Source organism: Heloderma suspectum, chromosome 10 (genome assembly GCF_057233095.1).
Source record: "Heloderma suspectum isolate Gila_16-S chromosome 10, 16-S_ref, whole genome shotgun sequence".
NCBI classification, from domain to species: domain Eukaryota; kingdom Metazoa; phylum Chordata; class Lepidosauria; order Squamata; family Helodermatidae; genus Heloderma; species Heloderma suspectum.
The window spans coordinates 34,818,374-34,845,624 of NC_139467.1; the positions used below are offsets into that span (position 1 = coordinate 34,818,374).

Consider the following 27,251-nt stretch of genomic DNA (forward strand, 5'->3'; position numbering starts at 1 on the left):
GCAAACGGTGGGGGGAAGACTGCAGGCTTTATGGGCTCCCTGAGGCATCTGAACTGTCAAAATGTACTTCCATATGAACTTGTCCCTTTAAACATATGGACTACCTATATGCATCCGGTCTGATTGCTTCTTGTTTTTTGTTTTACTCTGGGTACCGTTTAAGTTAATGTTTGACTTTAGCTGCTTGCAATGATGTCAAAATCTTGTAATAACCTCATTGATTCAACAATAAATCTTGAACTGACAGATTGGTGCCTGTGAGGAACAGGATGCTGAACTAGTTGGACCTTTGGCCCAATCTAGCAGAGCTGTTCTTGTGTCCTTACAAATGCTTGCAACAACACCCTCATGGCCCGTTGCTGTTTTGAACAGGAGGCAGGCAAAGGGTTAACCACCTTCTCCTCCCACTCCCAATCTCATCCACCCCAAAGAGTGTTTCCTGTTGAAAAGGGGGTGTGAATCATCAGGATACGTCACATGAATTAACACATCTGGTGCACTCCAGATGTGTTGACTACAACTCCCATGACCATGCTGGCTGGGGATGATAGGAACTATGGTGTAGTCCAACACATCTGGAGAGTGTTAAGTTGGAGGAGGCTACATTAATGACATGGGCCCAGGTTATCTGAATGACCACATTCAGTCTCCATGTGTCTCTGGCCAGACATTTAAGATCAGGTGAAGATGGCCCTCCTAAAGGTTTGCTGAGCAGAGGATGGTGCCCCAGAGATGTTTGCCTGGCTGCCTCTATCTTTCCTATCATTTCTGCACCAGATGAAGACCTTTTCATTCTCCAAGGCCTTTTAACATTAGTTTTATTGGTGCTTTTATTGCTAGGTGCTCTATGTCTGTTGTCAATGTTGATATACGCATTTTAGTGTAGTTATGCATATTTTGATTTGTAAGCTGTGCTGGGAATTCTGGTGAATTGAAGGGGGGGATTTTATAAAATCAATAAATGCATTAAAAAATTGCATTAATGCTGAGGGCTTGTAGTTCTTCACCAAAAAAGGTATCAATTTCATTTCAGTTTGTTGAAACTGGCTGCACCATTTAGACCTAGTTGCAGATTTTAGAACTGCTGGCGGGGCCACAGAAATTCTTGAAGCAATGGTGATGACCTACAGAGCAAGTAAATCAGCCTTTCACAACCTGGGGCCCTTCAGATGTGTAGGACTACGACTCCCATCACTCCCAGCCAACATGGCCTCTTAAAACCAGAAGCGGCCTCACCATCACCGACACCTGTCCTGCCCTCCCCTACACCAGGTTGCAGAGTCTGCAAGCTGCCATTTAAATTTCCCAGAATGCCCTGGAGTGACACTGGGACGCTTCACAAAGACATCCCCAACAGAATGACAATGATTTACTGAGGAGGGGTACCAGAAAACAGGGCTGCCCCCCAGTAAGTAGGGACAGTTGGAGGATATGCAATAATCTTGCAGTGGAGAACAATGAAAACAGCCTTCCCCAATCTGGCACCGTCCAGGTGTGTTAGACTCCCATGGGATGGGAGTTGTAGTCCAACACATCTAAAGGGTGGCAAGCTGGGAGAACGCAGGTATAAACGCCCTAGAGGAGTGACACAGAAGGATGCTGCTTTCAGCAGCTCCCTTGGGCCAAATGTACAGTGTGCATCAGCTCTCCGAACAGATGTTGCTACTAGTAGGAAGGGGCAGAGCAGCTGCCTGAGTTGAAACTCTGGCTTCAGCCCAGCATGTGCAAACAGGGGACCGTACCAGGGAGCCCCTAGAAGCACCCGCCAGTGTTCCTCCCTTCTTATTCATGCTGAACATAAAGGCTCTTTTTTTCTTCCTGGACTGAATGAACTAGCACACTCCGTCTCTCTCTCCACACAGCACCTGCCTTCTCTTTCCACATCAGGAGCCTGAATCTCAGTCTTGCACCGTTATGGAGGCACGTGGGGCGGGGGGATGGCAAACAGATCTTTCAGCCTGCCCTCTCCTGACACCCCTGTTCTAGTCTACCAGATGTTCTCAAGAAGGATGAAGGGGCCGTTTCTTTGGTTAGGTGCTGAGTCGACGCTCCCTTTCAACAGGCTTGTCAGTTTGGGCAGAATTTCCTGGATGGTGAGAGGGAGGAAGGCCAAGATTTTTTATGATTATTATGGTTATTAATCCGAGCGCCGCAGCTAATCGCCAAAACAAGCATCGAAGGGTGTGGAAACTGGCCAGGGGCAGGGGAGTGTACGTGGAGGGCGAGGGGAGGACAGTCGCCACCCTTGTTGGCTTTGTCCATATCCACCAAAATGCATAATAGACAACACTCATAGAGCACGTTGCATGCAGCCAACTGTACAAATCTACTTTGCTACTTGGGCTACGCAACATCACCCAACTCTGTCTCTCTGTCCCACATACATCAGGAGAGGCTGTGCAAATGCTGGACTGGCATGTGGAGGCAGTGATGGGCTGGATGAGGGCCAATAAACTGAAGCCGAATCTCGGCAAGTATCTCGGTTCTGTGGGTTGATGGTTCTCAGGTCCAGGAATTAAGGAGGCAGCCTATTCTGGATGGGGCAGCACTCTCCCTGAAGGAGCAGGTGCATAGTTTGGGGGTGCTCCTTGTCTCCAAGCTGTCACTAGAGGCCCAAGTGGCCTCAGTGGCAAGGGGCACCTATACCTGCCTCTGGCTGGTCCACCAGCTATGGGTGTTCCTGGATCGGGATAGCCAGGCCTCAGTGACTCATGCTGTAGTAACATTCTGGATAGACTACTGCAATGCGCTTTTTGTGGGGCTACCCTTGAAGACAGTCCAGAAGCTGTATCTGGTGCAGAATGCTGTGGCCCAGCTGTTGTCAGGAAGGGATCACCCTGATCCTGAAAGCACTGCATTGGCTGTCGGTGACCTACTGAACCCAATTCAAGGTTTTGCTACTGGCATATAATGCCCTAAGCGACTTGGGACCCCAGTACTTGCCCTGTTACCAACTGACCCGTACCATACAATAGGTGTCCCGCCAATAGCAAAGCATTTTCTGTGGTGGTGACCCGTTTATGGAACTCCCTCCCTGGTGATATCAGTTTTGCCTCCACAGTCCAATTATTCAAACAAGTTTAAAGGCATTCTTATTTGTTCAGGCATTTGGATTCTTATGTAAAGTTGTTAAGGTACAGTCCTAGTGGTTTTAAGGACGCTATATTTTCTTTAATTATTTGATGGTTGTTTTGGCTCAGTGCTGTTAGTCACCCTGTGTTCCAGAAATTGGAAGAATGGTGGGATATACTTTTGAATAAATAATAAATAAAATCTATAGGGATCTATAAGAGAGCTTCAGCTATTGGGCAGTATAGAAACAAACAAACAAGGTGGTTCATGAGTTTTACCTCTTTGTCACATGCTACCATGACCGTGAAATGGATCTCAGTTTTGGGCTCTGCACCATAGGAGGCTCAATTATCAATAGCTCCCATTAAGTCCAACTCTGGGACAAAGGGCTGCAAATTGGCAAATCTTAGCCTCCCACCCCTTTGATGTTCTTGAATAGCACACCTTTGCTTTATCCCATTTAAGTGAATGGCTGCCATTCACTCGGAAAGGAAAAAATATTGTATATGGAGACAAACCTGCCCCTCTGTTAAGGGGAGTGTATGGGGGCGGGGGAGAGAGAAAAGTATCTTTCTGTGCACAGACAGAGCACTCAGAGAAACATTATGCCGTCCCCACAAAATCCTTCCTTTAATTCAGAGCACTAATCAGACAAAAGACGGGGGTTGCGCTGGTGCTAAATCCACAGGACAAAATGGCAGAGTTGTGTCAAAACTCACACTTGAGGATTCAAGAAAAGACCAGAGTCTTAACATCTGTCTCTTAAGGTGCAACTTTCTGCACTGCAAATTATTTAGGAAGCATGTGTTTAATTTTGAAGATAAAGCATTTTAATAGTTGAGGAACTAGAAGGCTTATTTAACTGTTAGCTCTCAGAACGTCTGAGAACAACTTATCTTCCCTTGGTGTAAAACTGTTGGCGAAATTCTGATTAAAATTTGATAAGGATGCTAGACAGAATCATACAGCATTATGATCCAGCACAGCAAGGTCAAGTAGGGATGCAGAGATATGGCTGATGACACAGAGAGGCTCTCCTAGGACTAGTTGGCCTGTTACTCAGGACCAAAGTAGAGATGACGGGGGCAGCCACGTAACATATCTGTCCCAAGGATGTGTGTCCAGTTTTTATAACAAATGTGCGTGAGACAGAGGGAAGCTGAACTTTCCTGCTTTTGCTTCCCTATGCTTTGCCACAGCAGCTATTCTCGTCCATGGCTGGTGCATCTCTCTTCCAGTACAGGAAGAGAGACTCACTGGGCGAGAAAGTAGCTGAGGTGATAAAACATGGTAAGGTAAGGAGAAAGAGGGCAAAGTTTAGTTCCCCTCACCTGCGTGATCCTTTTGGTGTTAACATTATACCCCCTTGCTTTATATGTAAAGAGGGCAGACATGCGGAGAAGCAAAGATGGCTGCCCTTTGTCATGTCTAGTTTAGTCCTCAGAATGAAAAACAGTAACAGGCCTCTAGACTTTATATAGGAGGAAGTGGGAGGTCATTGGCTCCTTCTGATCACCTGACTTCCTGGCAAGGAAGATTGCATCCAAACATTTCTGCCTGTTCGCTTGAAGGGCTGCAGTTCCCTCCCCTTCTGACGCACTCCCCTGGTAGGATGGCAACTTATGAATCGCCAAAAAAAGAGGAAATGCACCCAAAAAGAGGACAAAAGAGGGCACTAATGTTCATAAAATTTGCCTATGCTAATTTATATGTATAGATGTATATTTAGAACGGCACCCTCTCACCCATGTTCCCCAGTAACCGGTGTACATAGGCTCACTGCCTCTGGTACTGGAAGAAGCACATAGCCATCAAGACTAGTAGCCACTGATAGCCCCGTCCACCATGAATTTGTCTTAACCCCCTTTTAAAGCCAACCAAATTGGTGGCCATCACTACGTCTCGTGGTAGTGAATTCCATAGTTTAACTCTGGGCTGTGTGAAGAAGTCCTCCCTTTTATCTCTCCTGAATCTCCCACCAATCAGCTTCATGGGATGATCCCACTGAGTTCTGGTATTATGAGGGAGAAAAAAATTCCACTTTCTCCACACCGTGCATGATTTTGTGCACCTCTATCGTGTCTCCCCTTACTCGCCCTTTTTCTAAGCTAAACAGCCCCGAGTGTTGCGACCTTTCTTCATAGGGGAGTTGCTCCAGCCCCTGGATCATTGTAGTTGCCCTTCTCTGCACTTTTCCCAACTCTACAATCGCCTTGTCTCCTCAAGGGCAAGGTGTCGCCTCCTGTAGCAAAAGCCCATTCTGGCCTCCCCGGGGCAAACATTCTCCCATCTAACATGTCCTCTCCTATTACGCTCTGCTAGGAGTAGTGCCAGCAGCTGCCTCAGCGCCTGTAGCTGCTGAAAAGGCCTCACAGAGTCAAACAGGCACACATTTTAGGTCTGCCCACACCTTACTTTTCTAGCCTGGACATGCGGTGAAGCTCACCCACAGGCAGCCCATGGGGAAGTAGCAGGGGGAAAACCTGCTTAAGGATGCTCCAGAATTTTTAGGCTGCTCTCCCTCACCTTCCACCCAGAGGCCTAGTTCTCCATGAGGTGGTAAACAGTCGCTTCAGACTACAAGCGGAGGCTTACTTGACAGAATGCTCTTCCACACCCCACCTCCGAGAAATCTCTCTCTACATTTCAGGAAGAAGGGCTCCATCTGAGCCTTCTCACTGACATGCTAGTTTTCTATGTGCAGGGGAAATGTTTGTATAAGCCTTTTGTAAAGCTATTGAATTGAGTTTGTTTGCCTTAAAAACGCTCTCATGTGCAAAATCATACGGTCCTTATTGAAAATCTGTTGGCATTGGCAAAGACTGCAATTGTAACAACAATAACAAAGGGAATTTTAATCAATCATTGCGTGCTATCGACCAGCTCAGGAAAGCCCTTACTGTAGCGGAAACGGACACTTTAACTGGATTAATATGACCACGAAACATTAATGGGAACAGGCAAGAACTGGCAGAGAGATGGTTTCCCTTTGTTATATAGGAGCATAGGAAGCTGCATCATACTGGGTCAGATTATTGAGCCATCTAGCTAGATATTGTCTACCGAGGGCTGCATGAAATTAGGCTGGGATGGCCACTTAAGAATCGCCAAAAAAGAGGAAATGCATCACTGAGAAAGGGGTCACCTATTTGTGTAATATCTGCATATGCTAATTTATATTTATAGATGCACATTTAGAAATAATTATAATTTAAATATTTATTTTTATTTATTCACAACATTTGTATCCTGCCCTATATCATTAAAATCTCAGGGCGCTGTACAGATAAAATAAATTTAAACAGTATAAAACAGTGAATAATTTAAACAGCTAAAAGCATACTAAACCATTAAACAAGCAAATACCAATTAAAACATCTAAAACAATAAAACAGCTCAAACAGTGTGCAACTTTAGGGAATTCAATTAGCCCTCAAAGGCTTTGGTGAAAAGCCATGTTTTAACTTGGTGCCGAAACAAAACCAGCGTCTGTGACAATTGGGCCTCCGAGGGGAGGGCATTCCACAACCGGGGTGCCACAGCAGAGAATGCCCTCTCCCACGTTCCACCATAGTGTATGTCTTGCACTGGTGGGACGCAGAGGAGGGCTGCTCCAAATAGAAATACAATATATCTCACCATAGTGGGGAAGATTGTGACCAGGTGACTTCTGTGCCTGCCTGTTCAATCTGCTGTTCAGGTGTTCAAATTCTTTATCTTTAAACAAGACAGGGCAGCCCTTCAAATAGAGGACGCCTTCAGATAAAGAATGGTCCTATGACAACTCTTCAGACAGAGAACTGCCCTCTGTAAAAAAGACACTTGGCCACCTTAGGCCCAGGGCTGCCTGCCACCACTGATCTCTGCTAGTTTGAGAGGGAGAAAGGGAGTGATTATTCGATTTCAAATCAGGAGGTTTCTGTCCGCAGAAGTTACACTGTGTAGGAAATAAAAAGGTGTTTCTCTTCTAGGCCAGTGGTCTCCAAACTTCTTTGATCACGTACCCATTTCAGTAAAAAAATTTTGAGCACGCACTCCCTATTTGTAAATGATATATGTGTAGTACCGTACTATTATGTACATTATAAAACATACACAAAAAAATAGAAATTTAAAAAGGATGAGATAAAGATGAAATAAACAATATTTTAATATCATTTATTTATTAATGGTATAAAAAACTTTTTGCTCTCACTAAAAATATTATTATTATTATTATTATTATTAACAACAAAATTTTTAGTGAGAGCAATGTGATTGAATATGCTTCATTATTTTTGAAAATCTTGGTTTAACACCTTGTGATACAGCAATTGGAAGGTCTGGTTCTAAGTTCAGTTTATTTCAATACTTGGCTTTAATGGCTGTCATAGCTGAAAAAGGCACCTCACAAAGATACGTAGAACCTAATGAAAGAAGTGCATCATTGGCTGCGCTTACTAAATCATGGTACTCATTTTTCAGTCCCATCCACCAATTATGCAAAGGTTTTTGTTGAAATTCAGCTAGTAAACTTCCAACTTCCCTGATGTCAATCAGTTGTTCTTGCAAACGAATCAGAAGGTGTTGCATTTTTATAGTTTTAACAAATGGGTTAAACTCACCAAAAGTCTTTGTTTGGAAGATTTTTAAACAGGTTAGAAAATTCCGTTTCCAAGTTTTTCAAGTGTGCAGATATGAGAGTTTTTGTAGGTGACACTCATCGTTTTCGGCAACAAAATCACATACCGATGGAAACATTTCCAAGCATCCATTTTCAAAATGCTCTCTCCATAGGACGAGTTTCTTTCGATTACTTGCTCACTCATTGTTAAAACGTCACCTTTACCTTGAAGGGACAGATTAAGTGTGCGTATTTTTTCAGGAGGGAGCATACTCCTGACAGCCGCTTGTCTTCACAGAAAAGGTCAGCAAATTTGGAGCAAATCTGCTCTCCTTCGGCAGGAGGGCGGCTGCTCTGGCGCCACGGCCGAGCAAGCAACTGCACCTTCCGCTGCCATGCCTGGCAGAGACTGGTGCAGTTGCTCTCAGTGGCTGCGGCGGAGGCAGGACAGGACTGGAGCCAGGACTGGAGCAGGGACAGAAATGCCACTGCTGCCTCTGCCGCCACCATCATTGCACACAATGGCAGCTCATGGGGGCAGCAGAGGGCTGCTCAATTATCAGGTAGCTCGTGCACCCCAATGGATCGTCTTGCGCACCAGCTTTGGAGACTACTGTTCTAGGCGCCGGAATGGCTATTCACGCATATACCTAGAAGCCCTCCTGACCCGAGCAGTAACTAGATCAGAGCTTTCCAAACTGTGTGTCGTGACACGTTAGTGTGTCGGCGGCAGTGTATAGGTGTGTTGCGCGAAATGCAGAAAATTGTGCGGAAGGGTACTGCGGAGCTCCCTTACTCGCGTTTGGTTCCCTTGGCTCCTCCCCCGGAACTTCCTAAAGCAGCTGATGTTAAAGCAGCTAAGGCTTAGCTGCCTTAACATTAGCTGCTTTAGGTGGCATCTTGACGTAGAACGCACATGACTGGCGGTGTTGGAGCAGTACGGCGAGGTAGAGGCGTGGGGCGAAGAGAGGGGAGGGGAGGCGCTGCCTTGGGAGCAGAGCTTGGCTGACGCCGGCGTGGAGAAGTGGCAGCGGCCACCAGCCCTGCAAGATTTCGAGCGCGCCCTTCAGGGACTTCTGCACCGCGCTCCTCTGCGGCCGGGCCACAGTAGCGCGCGGGTGGAAATGCCACCTGGGACTGCACCAAGCAGGCCGTCCGCCATCTTAGCCAGTCAGAACGGAGCTCAGTGGAGGCCAGAAGCCTCAGAATCAGTGTGCTCCCAAGCACCCGGGCGAGCACAGCTGCAGGCTGTCACCTAGTCAACCCACCTGCTGCTGGCTGAAGGGAGGCCACCCTCCCAAGCCCAATGTGGCAAACAGCAAGCCACCCACCACGTGGCACTTATAATTTCATTTCTGCCATTTATTTTTATTTTCACTCTGCTGTAATTGTGGATTAACCACCCACTGGCAGTGTACCACTGGGGAGTGCTGGAACTGGACTCTGGACATAGGCATTGCAAATATTTACAGCAATATAGCCTTGTAGTGAGACATATATATTTACACCATTTTTGTTGGACTTTTGCTTCTCTACTTCATGTGTTTTTGCAGCTGGGCTCCTACCTGGGCCTATGTCTCCTAATATGTATTGTAAATACTTTAGTTAATTTTGTTTATTTTTCACATTTTCTTGCACATATTTACATACTGTTACTCATAAATGACAACAATGTATGTTATTATCTTACAAATCATATATTTTAAAAAATATACATGAAAGGTTTTCATGAGATATGTTCTATCCCCATACATTTCGTTATTACAATTTATGTATGTGTCCGTATCTCTTATAACGGGTTAGTTTAACCTCCGGTTTGCTAGTAAAACTGAATTACCATGTCATGAAATGATGCATTTCTAAAAAGTGTGTCACCAACATGAAAAGTTTGGAAAGCTCTGAACTAGATTCTGGCCAGGAATGCCCCAAGGTATTTTGCTGACTGAAGCAAAGACCAAGATGGCGCCCCCCTCATTCCATATACAAAAGCTAACTGGACAGGCAGTTGAAACTTTCTTCGACACTGACAATGGGACAGCATCTTCCACCGCGCTTGAAGGCAGCAGGCTAGCTTAGGAGGCACACGGCAGGCCATGTGACACAAGGCTGTCCCCTCCTGTTCCTTGCTGCCGTCTACAAGCATCTGCTGCCTGAGGCGACTGACTCACTTTGCCTAATGGTTGGGCTCGCCCTGATTCTAGCTATGTTCTCAGGGTCTCTTGTGCTGCAAGGTTACAAGCAATGAAGTAGCAGCCAATGGAGTGGAGAGGGGCAGAGTGATGTCATGACACATGTTTTGGATGTGAGGTCTGACTAAGCAGTGACTAACCAGGAAAGAGAAACCTTGGGGTCCTGGTGGACAACAAGCCCAGTGTCACCACATGGCAGCCTTCAGCAGCTGCCAGGGCCCACCACCAATATCTGCTCGGGGGTGGGGGGTGGCATTCAGTGCTGGGAGACTGCCATTTTAATGTCCCCAAGTGACACTACATCAGGTGTTGTAGGAAAATAAAATGGTGCCGTTTGGCACAGACAGAGGAGCACTAGCACCGCTACCAGGTAAACTCATGTGGCAGGAAGGCTCCACTGGAGTGGGGGGGGGGGGTCCAGCAGAAGGACCTATGGTGAACACTCCCTGAAGCCAGCTAAGGTGGATATTTACTTTATGTATTATTATTACATTTATATCCCACCTATTTTCCTCTTGCAAGGAACCCAAGGCGGCATGCATAGTCCTCTTCCTTTCCATGTTATCCTCACAACAACCCTGTGAGGTAGGTGAGGCTGAGAGTCGGTGACTGGCCCAAAGTCACCCAGTGAGCTTCATGATCGACTGGGGACTAGAACCCGGCTCTCCCGAGTCCCAGAAAGACATTCTAACCGTTACACTACACTGGCTCTTGATGAAAAGCATCACATCACTAAGTAGCAGCAGTGAAAAGAGCAAAGTCCATGCTAGGGATTATTTGGAAAGGGATTGAAAGTTGAGATGGCCAATATCTTAATGCCTGCATATAACACAGATAATGTATATTGTTCTGGTTGCCACATTTCAAAAAGGATACCGTAGAGAGGTGCAGGAAAGGGCGACCAAAATGGTCCAGGCAGTTACGTTACTGTTAGAGCACCTTTCCCCTTATGGAATGGCCAATGTGTTTGGGGCTTTTCAGTTTAGGAAACAGGTAACTAAGAGGGAATGCGATAAGAGCAACTTAACTAAAGGGATACCTGTCAATTTTGAAATGTCTATTTGTTCTTCTGGTCCCATATTCAGACACATCAAATCAGATTTCTTTGTATTTACTTTTAGTCCTGCCACTTGTTGAAATTCTATTAATTCCCTTATCAGTTCCTTTATTCCCTTTTCTGAATTTCCTAATGTAAATTAAATGTCATCTGCATATAGGTTCAATCTGAATTCTCTCTCAACATTCCCAGCCAGCCATTGGCCATGCTGGCTGGGAATGATGGGTATTGCAGTCCAACACAGCTAGAGGGCCCTCCAGCAGATTCAGGACACAGAAAGAAGCACGTCTTCACTCAGCACAGAACTTAAGGAATTCACTGCCGCGAGGTAGTTTAAGTGTGACTAGGCTCCAGGAGGAGATTGGACCAACTGATGTCGATGGGGAGGTCTACCAACAGCGAGGAGTCGCGCTTTTATTATTTGTTAAGAATGTGTACTCTGCCTTATTGCACTGAAGCCAAGTCAAAGCAGCTAGCAAATAAGAACATTAAAACAAACATTTACATCATCATCTTAATTAAAACTTACCGTGCAATCCTATGCATGCTTACTTAGAAGCAAGCCTCATTGTGTTCAATGGTGCTTACTCCCAGGAAAGTGCACCTAAGACTGCAGCTTTAATAATGATGGCTAAATAAAACTTCTTGCGTTCAGATTCCGTATGCCTCTAAGTCCCAGGTGCTGGGGATATACAATGGGAGACGGGAAGTTGCATCATGCCTGGCTTATGGGCTTGCTAGAGGCAGCTGGTTGGCAACTGTGTGAGAAACAGGACTATGGACTACACAGCTCTTTTGTCTGATCCAGCAAGTTTCTTTTTATGTATTACTAGATGTTACTGGGAGAGAGAAGAGGAGAATACACAGGGATGCTGTTTGCAGTGGCAGCCACGCATCACCATAACATCTTGTTCAGGCTGAACTTCTCCATGGTAGGTGCCTTCTGCTTCTCTCCCCAGTATGCCTACAGATCCGCCTCTGCTTTCCACCATTGCCCCTTTTAACGACATTTCTTGACAGATGTGGAGGTGCTGCCTCATAGACACAAGGCAGCATGCACACTAAAACATGTGCGCATGAGACACGCAAGACACATCCATGTGCCAGGGAGTCGCTGCCAATTGGTCAGGGCTCTGTGCCGTAGTACACACAGATGCCACAATGACAAAGCATGTGAGCGATTTCCGACGGCGCTCCCGTCAAAGGACCGCTAACTTCAAAATAAAACAACCAAGAATCTCATGGCACTTTCAAGATTAACAAATGTGCTGTGCTGCCAGCATTCGTGGACTTTGGCCACTTCATCAGATGACAGTGTCCACGAAAGCTTATGGCCATAATAAATGTGTTCATCTTGAAGGTGCCACAACACATATGGTTGTTTTTGCTGCAGCAGACTTAAGGTGTCTACCCCTCTTAAAAATAAAACATCTCCCTGTCACAAAGAAACCACAGTCTTGCAGTTTAGAAGCCATAAACCGTCACACCTCCCTGCCAAATACCAATTCTCTTTCAGAATTCACTGCCAACCAGGGACATTGCAAGGCACTTAGAAGATTAGGGGCCCGGTTGCCATAGGAGGGGGGATTTGGGGGGAGGGGCACAGCATGTAGCAAGGGTAGGGTGAACCCTTCTCTTCCCAACTTGAACACCCCAGGAAATGCCCCAGGAAATCCCCGCACTAACTGGCAATTAAGCTTAACTGGCAATTAAGCTCAGAAAAAACCTTCCATTGGCATCAATGGAAGCACTTTCTTCTCTGGAGGGGGCTCCCTTTACCCTTCCCAGCTGCAATTCCCTTTGGAAATCACCTCCTGGACGGCAATTAAGCTGAGAAAAATATCCTTCTATAGACACAAATGGACATTCAGGGCTCTGGGAAATAAATAGGGGCCCTGGGAAATAGGCAATTAAGCTGAGAAAAATATCCTTCTATAGGCACAAATGGACATTCAGGGCTCTGGGAAATAAATAGGGGCCCTGGGAAATAGAGTTGTGTCTTGAGGCCCTGTTGCCCAGGCCTAGCAACACCTCTGCTACCAACCAGTCACAGGAGGAACACTCAGCTTGCACTTGCAAGCTCCGAGTTCCGGGGGCAACAGGCAGCAGTAGCACAGGTAGGTATCCATGGACAAGGAAACCCTGGTCTTAGGTACAACTTCACCACACACCAGAAATATGAATATACAGTGGAAAAATAATAGGCATGACTCCAGAGTATGAATACCCCTAAGCAAGCTAGAGTACTAGACAAGTGCTTCTGAACTCTCAGCCTTGCCAAATATTTGCCTGATGCTGGAAAAACTGCTACCTGTTCATGTTCAGCCTTTCCAGCAGCTCTGAAAGCCTCTGTCAAGAAAATGTAGAGGGGGAAAAAATTTGCCTGGAGGGCATGAATTCAAATTAGCATTCCCTTGTCCAAGGACATTAGTTTGTACTCAAGTAGCTTAATGCCTTTTCCCTAACCTTGCCATCCATTTCCTTATTGCCTCCTGAAGTGGAAAATCCAGATGACTGGGATTAACCTGTCCTGGCTGTTGGAGGAAGCTCCTTCCTTGCCAAAAAGGTGCAGTAGTCATGAGCTGGAAATTCTCCTCTCTCCCGTTTTTTCATATGACTCACACCCAACAGGTAAGATCAAAGCTGGTCCAGATCAAATTCCACACAGACTGAGATCAGGGAGGAGCTAAACTCACGTTAGGTAATTTTAGACCCTGGACTTACTGGTTTTATTCCCCCAACCCCTCTTTAGATGGATATATTACTGCACTTACTTCAAATGGTCATATGGTGGTGGCGGCGAGGGGGTTCTTTACATTGTGATGTCTATTACTTCACTTATATCAAATGATGGCAAACCAGGTCAGATGTATTTGCCCCCCACGCTGCCCCCCGGCACAATTCTGCTGAGTGGGCCCCCGGACATCTGCACCTGACAGCACCACCGAACTGGGAGCTGGTTTTAAACAGCCTCACCGATTCTTGTGACAAGTAAGACACTAATAATCCCACACACACCCAAGCTCAGTCCTTAACTTTATTGTTGTTGTTACATAATGTTACAGCAATGTTTCTGAACATATCCACATTAGCATAAATGTATCCTTTTTAAAAAGAACAAAAAAAAATCGTGCAAGACTATTTGCTTGCCTAAAGCAGGGATGACCATCAACAGCGTGCGCTTCAGCAGGCAAGAGCCTATTTCACAGAAGCACAAAATGGGCAGAGAAGATTCTGGAAATGATACGATCCCATAAGCCTTGCTTACAAAGGGCTTCTCTACACGAGTGATTTATTGCACGCTTGTGATTGGCCACTCACGGAAGTTTATGGGTCCTTTATACAACATCGTCAACCTCCAGGACGTCTCCCGCACTTTCTCCTGTTTATCCCGCTTTCAAAAAGAACGGAGATAAGCTGGTATTAAAAAAACAACGCAGGATTTTGCCAGTATGTAATGCCGGCTTAGCGCTATAATTCAGCCACTAGATGGCACTGTTTCATTGAACATAAAGAGTATTGCTGATGCTGAGAAAGGAAGTTTTCAATTCCACACTACTGCTCACTATCTAAAGGAGCCCATCATAATCCTGCAAAGAAAATGGAGGCAGAAAGCCCCAGTAAAATTGAGGGATTTTAGCCTGGCATAGAAATACTCAGAATCTCATACTGTAATCAGCATGTTGGTCTTTAAAGTACCATAGAAAAGCTCACTGTGGCTTAATTTACCTGCAGGGGCTGTTGCGTTTTTGAATGGTGCCTGTGGGCTTCTGTGTCATTAGAATCCAGGCTGCAGGGGTTAGACAACCCTCAGATAACCCTAAAACAAGCTGTGGGTTATTCAAGGGTTATCTAACTCTCAAACAACCCCTGCCTCCTGGGTTTGCATGACACAACAAGCCAGGCACCTAGCACAACATAACAGCTCCCACATGTATATTAAACCACGGTGGGCTGTTGTGTCGTGTGAACCAGGGCAGTAAAATGGGAGGGACCATAGTTCAGTGGCAGAGCACCCTCTTTGCATGCAGGACGACCCAGGTTCGATCCCCAGCATCTCCAGGTAGGGCTGGAAAAACTCCTGCCTGGAACCCTGGAGAACTGCTGCCACTCAGTGTCGACAGTACTGGGCCAGGTGGACCCAGGGTCTGACTCGGTATAAGGCAGCTTCCTATGCTGCTATGGCAGCTACCTATTTTCCTGATTGGCCCAGGATCCCACCCTTGCATGGAGGAGTTCTATGCAGATACTTCAGTACATGCATAGCGCCCCTTGTAATGCTCACGGGACACACAGCTGGTGAGGGGCGTGGCCAGTGGATGTGACCCTGTGTCCCCCCCCCCCCCAACAAGTGAGGGAGGGTCATCTGAACACCTCTCTCATCTCATGGGATTGGCTGCTGTTGGCAGGGGAGGGGGAGTTCTCCGACATCAATACACAGGTAACTTTCCCTAGACACGAAGGAAGGGTGGAATTCAATGCATCGCTGCTGCTCTGTGGCAGCTGCCACCTGTTTAATGTAACATTTATAGAAATATTTGTACCCTGCCTTTCAGTCTTAAAAAAAGTTCCCAGGGCATTTCACAACGTTAAAATGCAATAGCAATAGCAACCATCAGCACCTAAAAACAGAGAGCCTTTATAGAACCAAAGAAAACAGAACCAGAGAGTGGGTCAAGAAGCATCCTATATCTAAAAACCGTCATAGCAGGGCCATCCAGGCCTCTCCAGGGGGGAATTCCACAATCTGGGTGCCATAATCAAAAAGGCCCGGTCTTGCATTCCAGCTAGCTGAACTTCAGATGGTAGTGGGAAGTTTAAAGCAAAGGCTTCAGCGGATGACCTAGCTCATGTGTGAGGAGGCAGTCCTTCAAATATCCCAATCCCAAATAATTTAGGATGTTATTTCATCCATGGAGCATGAAACAATCTCCACCATTTTGAAACCAAGGAAATCAAAACAATGGACTCCCTGCCAGCCTCAGAGATGGAGGAGGGAAGTTATTAGCAAAATATTATTTTTTTTACAAAAAAATCATAAGTCAGCAATGCCTCCCCCGTCCCCACAGAGTTAAGGTAACTTCCTGAATCCACTTCTATAGTGCTTCCTCAATTCAGAGAAACAAATAACAGCTAAAATGACAGGCCCCTGGTTTAGAAGCCAAAAAAGCAGGTAGTTGGAACTTTCACACTGGTATCACATTTCTTTGCTGCCTGAAGAGGTGGACTGCGGCCAGTTTTGGCACACAACAATGCAAAATGAGCGTTCCGTTCCCCTGTCACAGAAATCACAATTTCTTCATTTGTAACCATGCAACTGAGGGCGCTATCCAAAGAAACTACCAGGCATCTTCTAAGCAACAGAGGGGTCACACACACTACATTCACACACACACTACTCACACACATTACTCACATGCAATTTTCCTACACACACAACACATTCTCTTACACACAAAGTCAAGCAGTTGGGAGTTCCAGCTCTCAGTTTGGTTGCACCTCTTCTCACAAATACTGCACAGCCTCCATTGGTCCCTAAGATTTGCACACCGATAACTGTTAACTCCTGAACAGCTGGGATAGTCGTGAACATTCCATAACATCTCAGCAGTTAAGCTAGTAGGCAACTCATTTCAGTAAAATAAAGCTAGAGCTCCCATAGCCAATAGTTACAGAGGATTTAAAACTGCAGCTTGACTTTACCTCAGGGTATTGTTCTTTTTTTCAAGGTTCTAATCTATAGTGTTTTTGGAGAGGGGGAAAATTGGCAAAACCATCATGTTTCTCTGTCCCAATGGTTTGACGCTATTAGCAAATAATCCATGCCAGTATACCAGGAGCGGGGGGACAGAAGGTGGCTGCCCCCCCCATTTTTGCAGCACCTGCCACTGCTCACAGTGGTCATGTGACCTGGCCCTAATGTTTTGCAGATTCAGAATCCAACCCCCCCCCTCTAACCACTAGTCACTATTGTAGATGAATGTCTGTATAATGCACCAATACTTTATTGGTCAGTATAATGCTTCATGGATCACTGCCTTGTTGTGGCGAAGGGGCTTGCGTAACTCAGTGAAGCCATAAGCTATGCCGTGCAGGGCCACCCAAGACGGACAGGTCATGGCAGAGAGTTCTGACAAAATGTGGTCCACTGGAGAAGGAAATGGCAACCCACTCCAGTATTCTTGCCAAGAAAACCCCATGGAACGTATCACAAGGCTAAAAGAGATGACGCCGGAAGATGAGCCCCTCAGGTCGGAAGGTGTCCAATATGCTACTGGGGAAGAGCAGAGGGTATTTCCAAGTAGCGCCAGAAAGAGTGAAGCGGCTGGGCCAAACCCGAAAGGACACTCAGCTGTGGATGTGTCTGGTGGTGAAAAGAAAATCCGATGCTGTAAAGAACAATATTGTTTAGGAACCTGGAATGTCAGATCAATGAATCAAGGTAAGCTGGAGGTGGTCAAACAGGAGATGGCAAGATTGAACATCGACATCTTGGGAATCAGCGAACTAAAATGGACAGGCGTGGGCGAATTTAATTCAGGTGACCATCATATCTACTATTGTGGGCAAGAATCCCTTAGAAGAAATGGAGTAGCACTCATAGTCAACAAAAGGGTGGGAAAAGCAGTACTGGGGTACAATCTTAAAAATGATAGAATGATCTCAGTACGAATCCAAGGCAAACCATTCAACATCACAGTAATTCAAGTCTATGCCCCAACCACTGAGGCCGAAGAAGCTGAGGTTGATCGGTTCTATGAAGACCTACAACAACTTCTAGAACTAACACCAAAAAAAGATGTCCTCTTCATCATAGGGGATTGGAATGCTAAAGTAGGAAGTCAAGAAATCACCGGGATAACAGGCAGGCATGGCCTTGGTGTACAAAATGCAGCAGGACAAAAGCTAATAGAGTTTTGCCAAGAGAACATGCTGATCATAGCAAACACTCTTTTCCAACAGCACAAGAGGCGACTCTACACATGGACGTCACCAGATGGTCAATATCGAAATCAGATTGATTATGTCCTTTGCAGCCAAAGATGGAGAAGCTCCATACAGTCAGTAAAAACAAGACCTGGAGCTGACTGTGGCTCAGATCATGAGCTGCTTCTTGCAAAATTTCGGCTTAAATTGAAGAACGTCGGGAAAACCACTAAACCGTTCAGGTATGACCTAAATCATATCCCTGATGAATATACAGTGGAGGTGAGGAATAGATTTCAGGGATTAGACCTGATAGACAGAGTGCCTGAGGAACTATGGACGGAGGTCCGTAACATTGTTCAGGAGGCAGCAACGAAATCCATCCCAAAGAAAAAGAAATGCAAGAAAGCCAAGTGGCTGTCTGATGAGGCTTTACAAGTAGCTGAGGAAAGAAGGGAAGCGAAAAGCAAGGGAGAAAGGGGAAGATATACCCAACTGAATGCAGAGTTCCAGAGAATAGCAAGGAGAGACAAGAAGGCCTTCTTAAATGAACAATGCAAAGAAATCGAGGGAAACAATAGAATGGGAAAGACTAGAGATCTCTTCAAGAAAATCGGAGATATCAAGGGAACGTTTTGTGCAAAGACGGGCATGATAAAGGACAAAGAAGGCAGGGACCTAACAGAAGCAGATGAGATTAAGAAGAGGTGGCAAGAATACACAGAAGAACTATACAGGAAAGATCTGAATGTCCCTGATAGCCATGATAGTGCGGTCACTGAACTTGAGCCGGACATCCTCGAGAGTGAAGTCAAGTGGGCCTTAGGAAGCATTAGTAACAACAAAGCTAGCGGAGATGACAGTATTCCAGCCGAGCTATTTAAAATCCTAAAAGATGATGCTGTTAAAGTGCTGCATTCAATATGCCAACAAATCTGGAACACTCAACAGTGGCCGCAAGACTGGAAAAGGTCAGTTTACATTCCAATTCCAAAGAAGGGCAACGCCAAAGAGGGTTCAAACTACCGCACAATTGCGCTCATTTCACATGCCAGCAAGGTGATGCTCAAAATCCTACAAGCTAGGCTTCAGCAGTATGCGAACCGAGAACTACCGGAAGTACAAGCTGGGTTTCGAAGAGGCAGAGGAACTAGAGATCAAATCGCCAACATTCGCTGCATCATGGAGAAAGCAAGAGAATTCCAGAAAAACGTCTATTTCTGCTTCATTGACTACGCTAAAGCCTTTGATTGTGTGGATCACAACAAACTGTGGCAAATTCTTAAAGTGATGGGAGTACCAGACCACCTTACCTGTCTCCTGAGAAACCTGTACGAGGGTCAAGAAGCAACAGTAAGAACCAGACATGGAACAACCGATTGGTTCAAAATTGGGAAAGGAGTACGACAAGGCTGCATATTGTCACCCTGCTTATTTAACTTATATGCGGAGTACATCATGAGAAATGCCGGGTTGGATGAATCAGAGGTCGGAATTAAGATTGCCGGGAGAATTATCAACAACCTCCGATATGCAGACGATACCACCCTAATGGCAGAAAGCGAAGAGGATCTCAAGAGCCTCTTGTTGTGGGTGAAAGAGGAGAGTGCAAAAGCTGGTTTGAAACTCAACATTAAAAAAACTAAGATCATGGCATCTGGCCCCATCACTTCCTGGCATATCGAAGGGGAAGAAATGGAAGCAGTGACAGATTTTACTTTCTTGGGCTCCAAGATCACCGCAGACGGTGACTGTAGCCATGAAATTAAAAGACGCTTGCTCCTTGGGAGGAAAGCTATGGCCAACCTAGACGGCATAGTAAGAAGCAGAGACATCACCTTGCCGACAAAGGTCCGTCTAATCAAAGCTATGGTTTTCCCAGTAGTAATGTATGGCTGTGAGAGCTGGACTATAAGGAAGGCTGAGCGCCGAAGAATTGATGCTTTCGAACTGTGGTGCTGGAGAAGACTCTTACGAGTCCCCTGGACTGCAAGGAGGTCAAATCAGTCCATCCTAAAGGAAATCAACCCTGAGTGCTCATTGGAAGGACAGATAATGAAGCTGAAGCTCCAATATTTTGGCCACCTAATGCGAAGAGAAAACTCCCTGGAAAAGACCCTGATGCTGGGAAAGACTGAAGGCAAAAGGAGAAGGGGACGGCAGAGGATGAGATGGCTAGATAGCATCACGGATGCAATGAATATGAACTTGAGCACGCTCCGGGAGAGAGCGCAGGACAGGAAGGCCTGGCGTGCTATGGTCCATGGGGTCACGAAGAGTCGGACACGACTGAACGACTGAACAACAACAACAACATAATGCTTTATTTCTACTTAAGCAAAACCAGCGGTATAAGTAGGAAAAGCAGCAACTGAACTCTCCGTGCCGCCATACAAGCTCAGCCAATCGGCGTCCAAACACAGTCCAAAGCACTATACAATAGAGATTCCATAAATCAACTTCTAGAGTAGACTCACTGAAAATCAATTCACCTATGAAGTCATGACCTAAGTAAGTATGTCTAAGGGCATCTCTACACCAGCCCAAAATGGGGCTTTCAGTTTCTGTTTTAAATGCAGGATCACAACGACTCCCTTTTTCACATGCTTCCTCCCCCCCCCCCCCCCGACCTTCTCCCCGTATCCGGGCCTTCCATTATCTTCCACTGATCTCCCTCCTCTTCTTGCCATTTTTACTCTTTTCATGGAGGAAACTGAAGCGGAACACAATGGGGTAATTTGATAGCTCATTATCTGTGATCAATTTAAAAATGGAACAAAGAGCATTTAGTGCAGGAGATGCCTTGAATGATCACGGCATCATGTAGAGCCTGCAAACTTCCATGAAGGAGCAATCTCAGTCGCAGGATAAAAGCTCAGCGTGAAGGAGCCCTAAGTCTGGATCCAGCCCCATGTATATAAGTAGTTGATAACCAGAGTATGTAACCATCTATTTTCACGCCAATTCCTGGGTAGAGATTTGCTGACTTATGAAGCAGTCTTCCTTACCACTGATAATTTCAATTAGTCCTCACAAAACATTTTTCAAGGGACACTTAGAACTTCCCCACCCTGTGATAGCTGTATAAAAAGGCACAAACAAATCATCTTAATGTGGTCAAGTGTCCTACTTTACAGTCCTCTATTTAAAGGGCTGTCCAGTCGGAGTCCAGTATAAAGATAAAGAACTGCAAGAAGGAAGAGCTGGGCCTTGAAGTTAGGCGTCAACAGTTAGCACTTGCAAGGCAGACGGAGCGGGCACACAGCTCTCCTGTTGACTGTCTTCCCCCATCACAGTGAGATGTAGCGTATTTCTATTTAGTTCTAGTACTTATTTCTAAATGTGTAGCTATACCAACAATTTATCATATGCAAATTTTATGCAAACCTGGGCCCTCTTTTGGAGTGATGCATTTCCTTGGGGTGGGGGACAATGCCGAGAAAGTGATGTAGGATTTCTGGGAGACTTTGACTTGGAACAAGAAATCCTGGAAAGATTTCTGATGCTCCAAATCAATTTGGAGCCGAGTTAATATGTTTCTTTGACATAGTTAGTAAACAAAGCTGAAGGGGAAAAAAGGTCGCTGTCTTACTTTTACAAACTGTATAAATATCTCAAATGTTTTTTTCCCAAATAGCCAAATTATTGGAACTGAAATCTTTGATTAGGAAAAAAACATCAATAAAGCACATTTACTGTGCAATCTTACACATGTTTACCAAGAAGTCCCATTGTATTCAAAGGGGATACTCCCAAGCAAGTACGCATAAGATTGCAATCTCAGTGTAGTTTTAAAAGTTCTACTCAAACAAATGTCAAGCTTTACTTAGCCATTATTTTATTGGAAGACTTGTATATCTTTTAAGATATGACAACACAATAGCACACATTTCCTTATATTTTTTAGATTTTTAGAAGAAAAAAATGCCCCAAGGTCTTGAAATTGTTAACAAACTAGTTTTCGCATGCCCAAAGAGGTATAATTATGATATATGCAAGCATGCTTCCTAGGGATAGTCATGGGGAAAATCGTTAAATACAACTTTGAAACTGCCCAGCTTGACTGGTATTGTCTCCATTCATTGTGTTACTAATTAACTGGATGGGATGAGCAGAAGAATTTTTAGAAATGAAAAATATAGCTGTGGAAAAAAATGTCCATTACAATTCTTTTTCCACTCAACATCATGGACCCTAGATACGACCTTAGCATCACAAGTCTGCATTCACCATCCACAAGAGGCAGGTTTATATGTAGCAGTTCAGTTTCGCAACTAGGCCCAGCAATAAGAGGCAAACAAACTCTTTTAAGGATACTTTCAAGAGCTGAACACCCACGGAAAGCTACACAGGTGTAGCAGTCCCAGCATAGGATTGCTCTGTAATCCCTTAGAATGGAGTATGCAGACTTCTAGGGCTCACTGTTGTGGACTTCAGTTCCCATTAGCCCTAGCCTGCATGGCCAATGGTCAGGAATCCTGGGAGTTGTAGTCCAAAACACATAGTGGGCACTGAGTCCGGGAAGGCCAAACTACAACAAAGTCATTCTAAATCAGATTGAGTTTGAATTGCTTTGCTGTGCCCCACTGGTGGTGCCTGATTCTCTTTGTTTTGCGCTGCTGTTGCCCACAGTGCTGTTGTATTCCCCATTACCACAGTTGCCACTTAGTGTGTGCACGCGTGCGCGTGTGCATCCTTGTCAGGGGTTCTGTACCTTGGGCAGCTGCAAGAGAAGCAGAAATTCAGCTGGTTAAAGCTTTCCCTCACATTGTGTCATGGGCGACAAAGAAGTTGCACCAGTCAAACATCTGCACATCACAGCATTATTCCAGGTACAGACACCCTGCCAGGAAAAAAGGAGGGAAGGAAGGGAGAGAGAGAGAGAGAGAGGAAAGAAGATGTATTCATTTCCAGGTGAATCACGTGAATGTTGTCCCTGTGCCTTAACAGTTTGCTTTGCAGAAATTGGCTTTTCATGACATGGACCTAATCACGACCACCTACTGAATAGGTCCCATTTCTTGCTGCTGATCAAACTACTGGTAAACGGAAAGCTGGAGGGGATAGTTCAAAAGTTGCCGAAACTCTTTAGTACCCAAGGCGTAATCTCCAAATTGTGCCCCATGAATTAAGACATACATTTATTAAACTCATTATTTGCCCCAAACTGCCAATTAAATGTTCAGACTTCAGTACATGCTTATGGACAAGCTTCACTGACCACCAGAGGCAACTGCTACGGCAAGCACCATTTCACTGGCATCAGGCCATCTCTTAGGTTTGTGAGAAGTGAAAATCTCCATGAGATGGGTGAGGGGGGGAATCTTTCAAACTCCCTTTAAAAACTCAGTGAGACACAATCCCAAGTTCAGATGACATGCTCCAGAAATCTGATGGGATATCAATGGATTGACATGAACTACAGATATTTGGGGCCTCAGAACCTCTCAGAAGCACCCATCCCATAATGTTACAGTGCTAGAGGACACCAGAAGCCAGTCGGCATAGGTCCCTTCTCAAAGCAGAGCCTGTTGCACATTGACCTCTTCCCCCCATCCCACCCACCGCCTACTCCTAAATCAAACCATGCCTTCCAGAAAACAGTGCATCAGGCAGGACTTTACGGGCAGACGTCAAGGGCCCCCAAACATGAGGGACCTTATGAAGGCAGTGAAGTAATACACATTCCCATCTAAAGAGGGGAGCACCCATAAGGCCATGAAGTCCAGAGTCTAATGCTGCCCACCTGCACCACTGTGCGCTGTCACGGTGAGCAGCTGTGTCTCCAGAAGAAAAAGCTCACTCAAGTGAGTGAGCCAAGCTGCGTACTTCACCCCTGTGGTGGACTCCTCACCCATAGATTCTTTTTCTCTCTCCATACCTCCCTTCGCCTTAGCGGAGGGGTGGGGAACCTCTTTCATCCAGAGGGCGGAATTCAATTTCGGAGAAGCTTTCCGGTGCCGCATTCCAGGGGTGGGCGGAGCCGAAGGGGAAAGGGGTGTGGCCTAAGATGCAAAACAATACCAGCATACTATAATGTAAAGCTCTTACGGCCAGGCACTAAGCCTTACGAGAGGCAGTGCAACCTTTTGAGGAAAAATCTGCACAAAAGTTGGGACACCACCAATCAGTGGTTGGGGAAAAGAGGGTGAGGCTATGGGAAGGAGGCGAGTCCCTCTGGGGAATCCCAGAGGGCCAGATGGGACCTCCTGGCCTGAGGTTCCCCTCCCATAGCTTTGGAGCAGCTTCTCCTTTCAGTTCATATCAGAAATATAGTTTTAAGCTGGTATCTTAAGAATCTGCACACATGGCAGACATTCACTCAAAGGGGGGGCATACACCCTCCCTCAACCTTCCTCCACGCAGCAAATGGTTGCCACCCTTTTTACTGGGCTTTGCTCTCATGCCTTTAATAACAGTCTGACCACATACTCGTTCTGGATCATAGCTCAAGGCCAAATAAGATCCAGTCAGGATTCCCAGCATTTAAAAAACAAATTAATAGAAGCCATGCTGGGGAGGAGGGGGGTGGATCAGATTGGGACTGCAGGTCTGGGGGAAGGGGGTAACACCCCCCCTCCCCATCAGGCACTGTTTCCTCAATTAAAACTGAGCCCCAATGCTGCTATTCACACTGTCAAAGGGTGGAATGTACATGTAGCAGGGTTCTTTTAAAGCCCTCCCACTACACTGTGGTCCCAATCCAACCCCTCTCCCCAGTGCAGCTATGACGTTTTTTAAAACCTATGGGAAATCCTAATCATACATGGTTCACAACACAAGTGATATGCACTGCAGTCTTATGTGTGTCCACTGAGAAGTAAAGCCCATTGAATTCATTGGGGCTTATTCCCAGGTAAGTGCATTTAGGAGTGCAGCTTTAGCACTCTGTGGTACAGCCCATGCTTTGCGCTGAAACATTTTGCAGATGCATCTTATTGTGTTGTAGCATTTGATTTGTGTTTTAATTTCTGTTGTTTAAATTGTTGTACGTCCCTCTGGAGGATCAGGTGTAGAAGCAACTCATAAATATAAATAACAGCTAAATAAATAAATGGAGAGGGTCCCAGGTTCAATCTCTGCCATCGTGGATTAAAAGAATCTTCCAGAGAGAGAGACAGGTGCTACCTGTCAGGGGAAGAGGAGGAGGAAAAGACAGTTCCAGGCCAACATGCCAAGTGCAACTCCATAAATCCGAATCCAAGTGAACGAAGCTTGTCTGATGCTGGCCTAGACAGAAAAGTGGTGGGAAAAGCTTCGCTTAGGAGAGCCCTCCCATGGTGGGAAAGCTGCCCTTCCCCTGAAAGGCAGGGGAGTTTCCAAAAGAAAGGCAGGGGAGGGGAGCACAGACCCCGAGCACCAGTGTTTCACAGGGACTTGGCCACAGGGAATCACAATGCGAAGGACACCTCTGGCCACCTCCAGAGTAGCTACAGCAGTCTTCCCCAACCTGGTACCCTCCAGATGTTTTGGACTCCAGCTCCCATCAGCCTCAGCCAGCATGTTTAACGGTCAGGAATGCTGGGAGTTAAAGTCCAGAAGGGACCAGAGGTTGGGGAACCCTGAGCTATAGTATATGATCCCCAGCCAGCATGCCACCTGCGGATGGTGGGTCTTGTAGCCTGGGGGTGCTAGCTTGAGGAAGGCTGAGCTACGGCAGCACAACAGCTCCACAGCCCCCTCCCGACCCCTAATTAGGAGCTTCCAGTTTGGAGCTCCAGACAAAGGAGTGCCAGTCCCTCCCTCCCTGCCTGCCTGCCTGCCTGCCTGCCTGCCTCTCAAATAAAAAAGTTAAGCAATTCAACCAGCTCACTTGCATTCTCGACTCTCCCACTCACGCACCTATCTCACTTTATATCCCGCTTTTGCCACAGGGCTGGGCGGGGGGGGGGGGGTTGCTTCCCTCTCCATCTAGCACCTGTCCAAGAAGGCGGGTGCGATCCAGCTCAACCTGACGCCAGCCTTGGGGGAGGGGGCGTAGGGTCTCTTCCAGCCGGACCCTACGCATGTCTTTCCTGGGAAGTTCCAACTCTTGGGGTTCCATCCCAGTACCGGGCGAGAGATTGCAGCCGGGCGAGGCCGATCCTGTGTACGAGGTTTACTCGGAAGTAAGCCCCGCACTGTGCGCCAGCAGTCGGGGATGATAAGCCCCCCCGAGCGAAGCCGCGGAGCCCAGAACGCGCAGCGCGCAGGCAGGATCGGGCCGCAATCCGAGGCGCGCCTCCTCGCGAGTCAGGCACTCCCGTGGGACCTGCAGAGAGGCTCGGCCCCTTGGCTCCCTCCGGCCCCGATCACAGTATCACAGAAGAGCAGGGCTGGAAGGGGCCTTCAAGACCATCGAGCCCAACCCGCTGCTCGATGCAGGGATCCCAGTCAGGGTGATCCCCCGGGCACCCACCTGCTCTCGGGGAGACCGGCCGGCGGAGCGCTCTACCAGCTCGCCCTGGGGCTCCTCCAGCCGGGCAGCCGCACCGCCCTCCGCTCGCCGGCGGCACCCGAGTCGCCCCGCCAGCGCCGGCCGTGTCTGCGCAGCCGGCCGGCCGCTCCCTCGTCTGCCCGCTTTCAGGTGATCGGGCGGCGCTGGGCCGGGGCCAAGCGAGCGGCGAGCCCGCCTCCTCCGCCCCAGCCGCCGGCGCAGGCCGAGAGCCAGCGAGCCGCCTCTCCCCGGCTCCCCCGCGAGCAGAGGGAGGCGTGGATGCGGCCCTCAGCCCCGAGCGCGTCGACAGGTCTTTGGATCGTACGGGCAGGAAGAGGAAAGAGAGCTCGCGCGAGCACGTGCAGAGCGCATTTGCCGCTCACGCGGCGCTGCCGGCGCGGCTGCGTCCTTCGAGACCCTGGACGTCACGGGCTTGGGACGGGAGGGGGCCTTGCGGGGGCCACGTGGACGGCTTCGGCCGCGCGCGCACGGAGGAAGGTTTCTCAGGGCGCAATCCTGTGCGCGTGTGGACAGCAGAGAAGGCCTACAACCCCCAGCATGCGCGTGCTGGGAGCTGTAAGCCTTTGTTCTGTCTAAACGCGCCTGGGGTTGTGCCTTAAGTTGTAAAGCACACCAAGGAAAAAGTCTCTGCTCCCTCCCACCGCCATTCCACGCGTTACAACTGCTCCTGCGTTACTCATAAGTTAGAACAGGACAAAACTTAACAAACTGTTTGCAAACCCTGATTTATTTCTTTTTAAAGATACTCTGAGCATGTGCAGTTTTGCATTATAAACTCACTTAAACCGTAGCCCCGTCATGACTAGAGGAACAACATGGAGTTTAGTTCTGCTGCCCTTATCACCTGCTGCTCCCTGGGTGGTCAGGGGGAGGGTGGGGCTGAGCTGTGGAACTTTGGCTCCCCAGGTCCAGCCTTAGCTGCACCACTGTACTTTGGGGCTGCCAGTGGCCTAAGGTGACTATGTG

At 47.0% G+C, this 27,251-nt stretch overlaps 1 protein-coding gene across 2 annotated transcripts in view; it reads right to left on the minus strand.

The window, feature by feature from the left end:
• The window catches only part of NCMAP (non-compact myelin associated protein), a 46,131-nt gene extending 19,729 nt beyond the window's left edge, over positions 1 to 26,402 (minus strand). Inside the window, exon 1 of one of the 2 annotated variants that reach the window (XM_084815893.1) lies at positions 26,247 to 26,402. The gene's annotated coding sequence lies outside the window, so the exon portion shown is untranslated. The remainder of the gene's footprint in view (positions 1 to 26,246) is intronic. The other variant, XM_084815894.1, reaches the window with a different exon arrangement.
• Between the last annotated feature and the right edge of the window lie 849 nt (positions 26,403 to 27,251).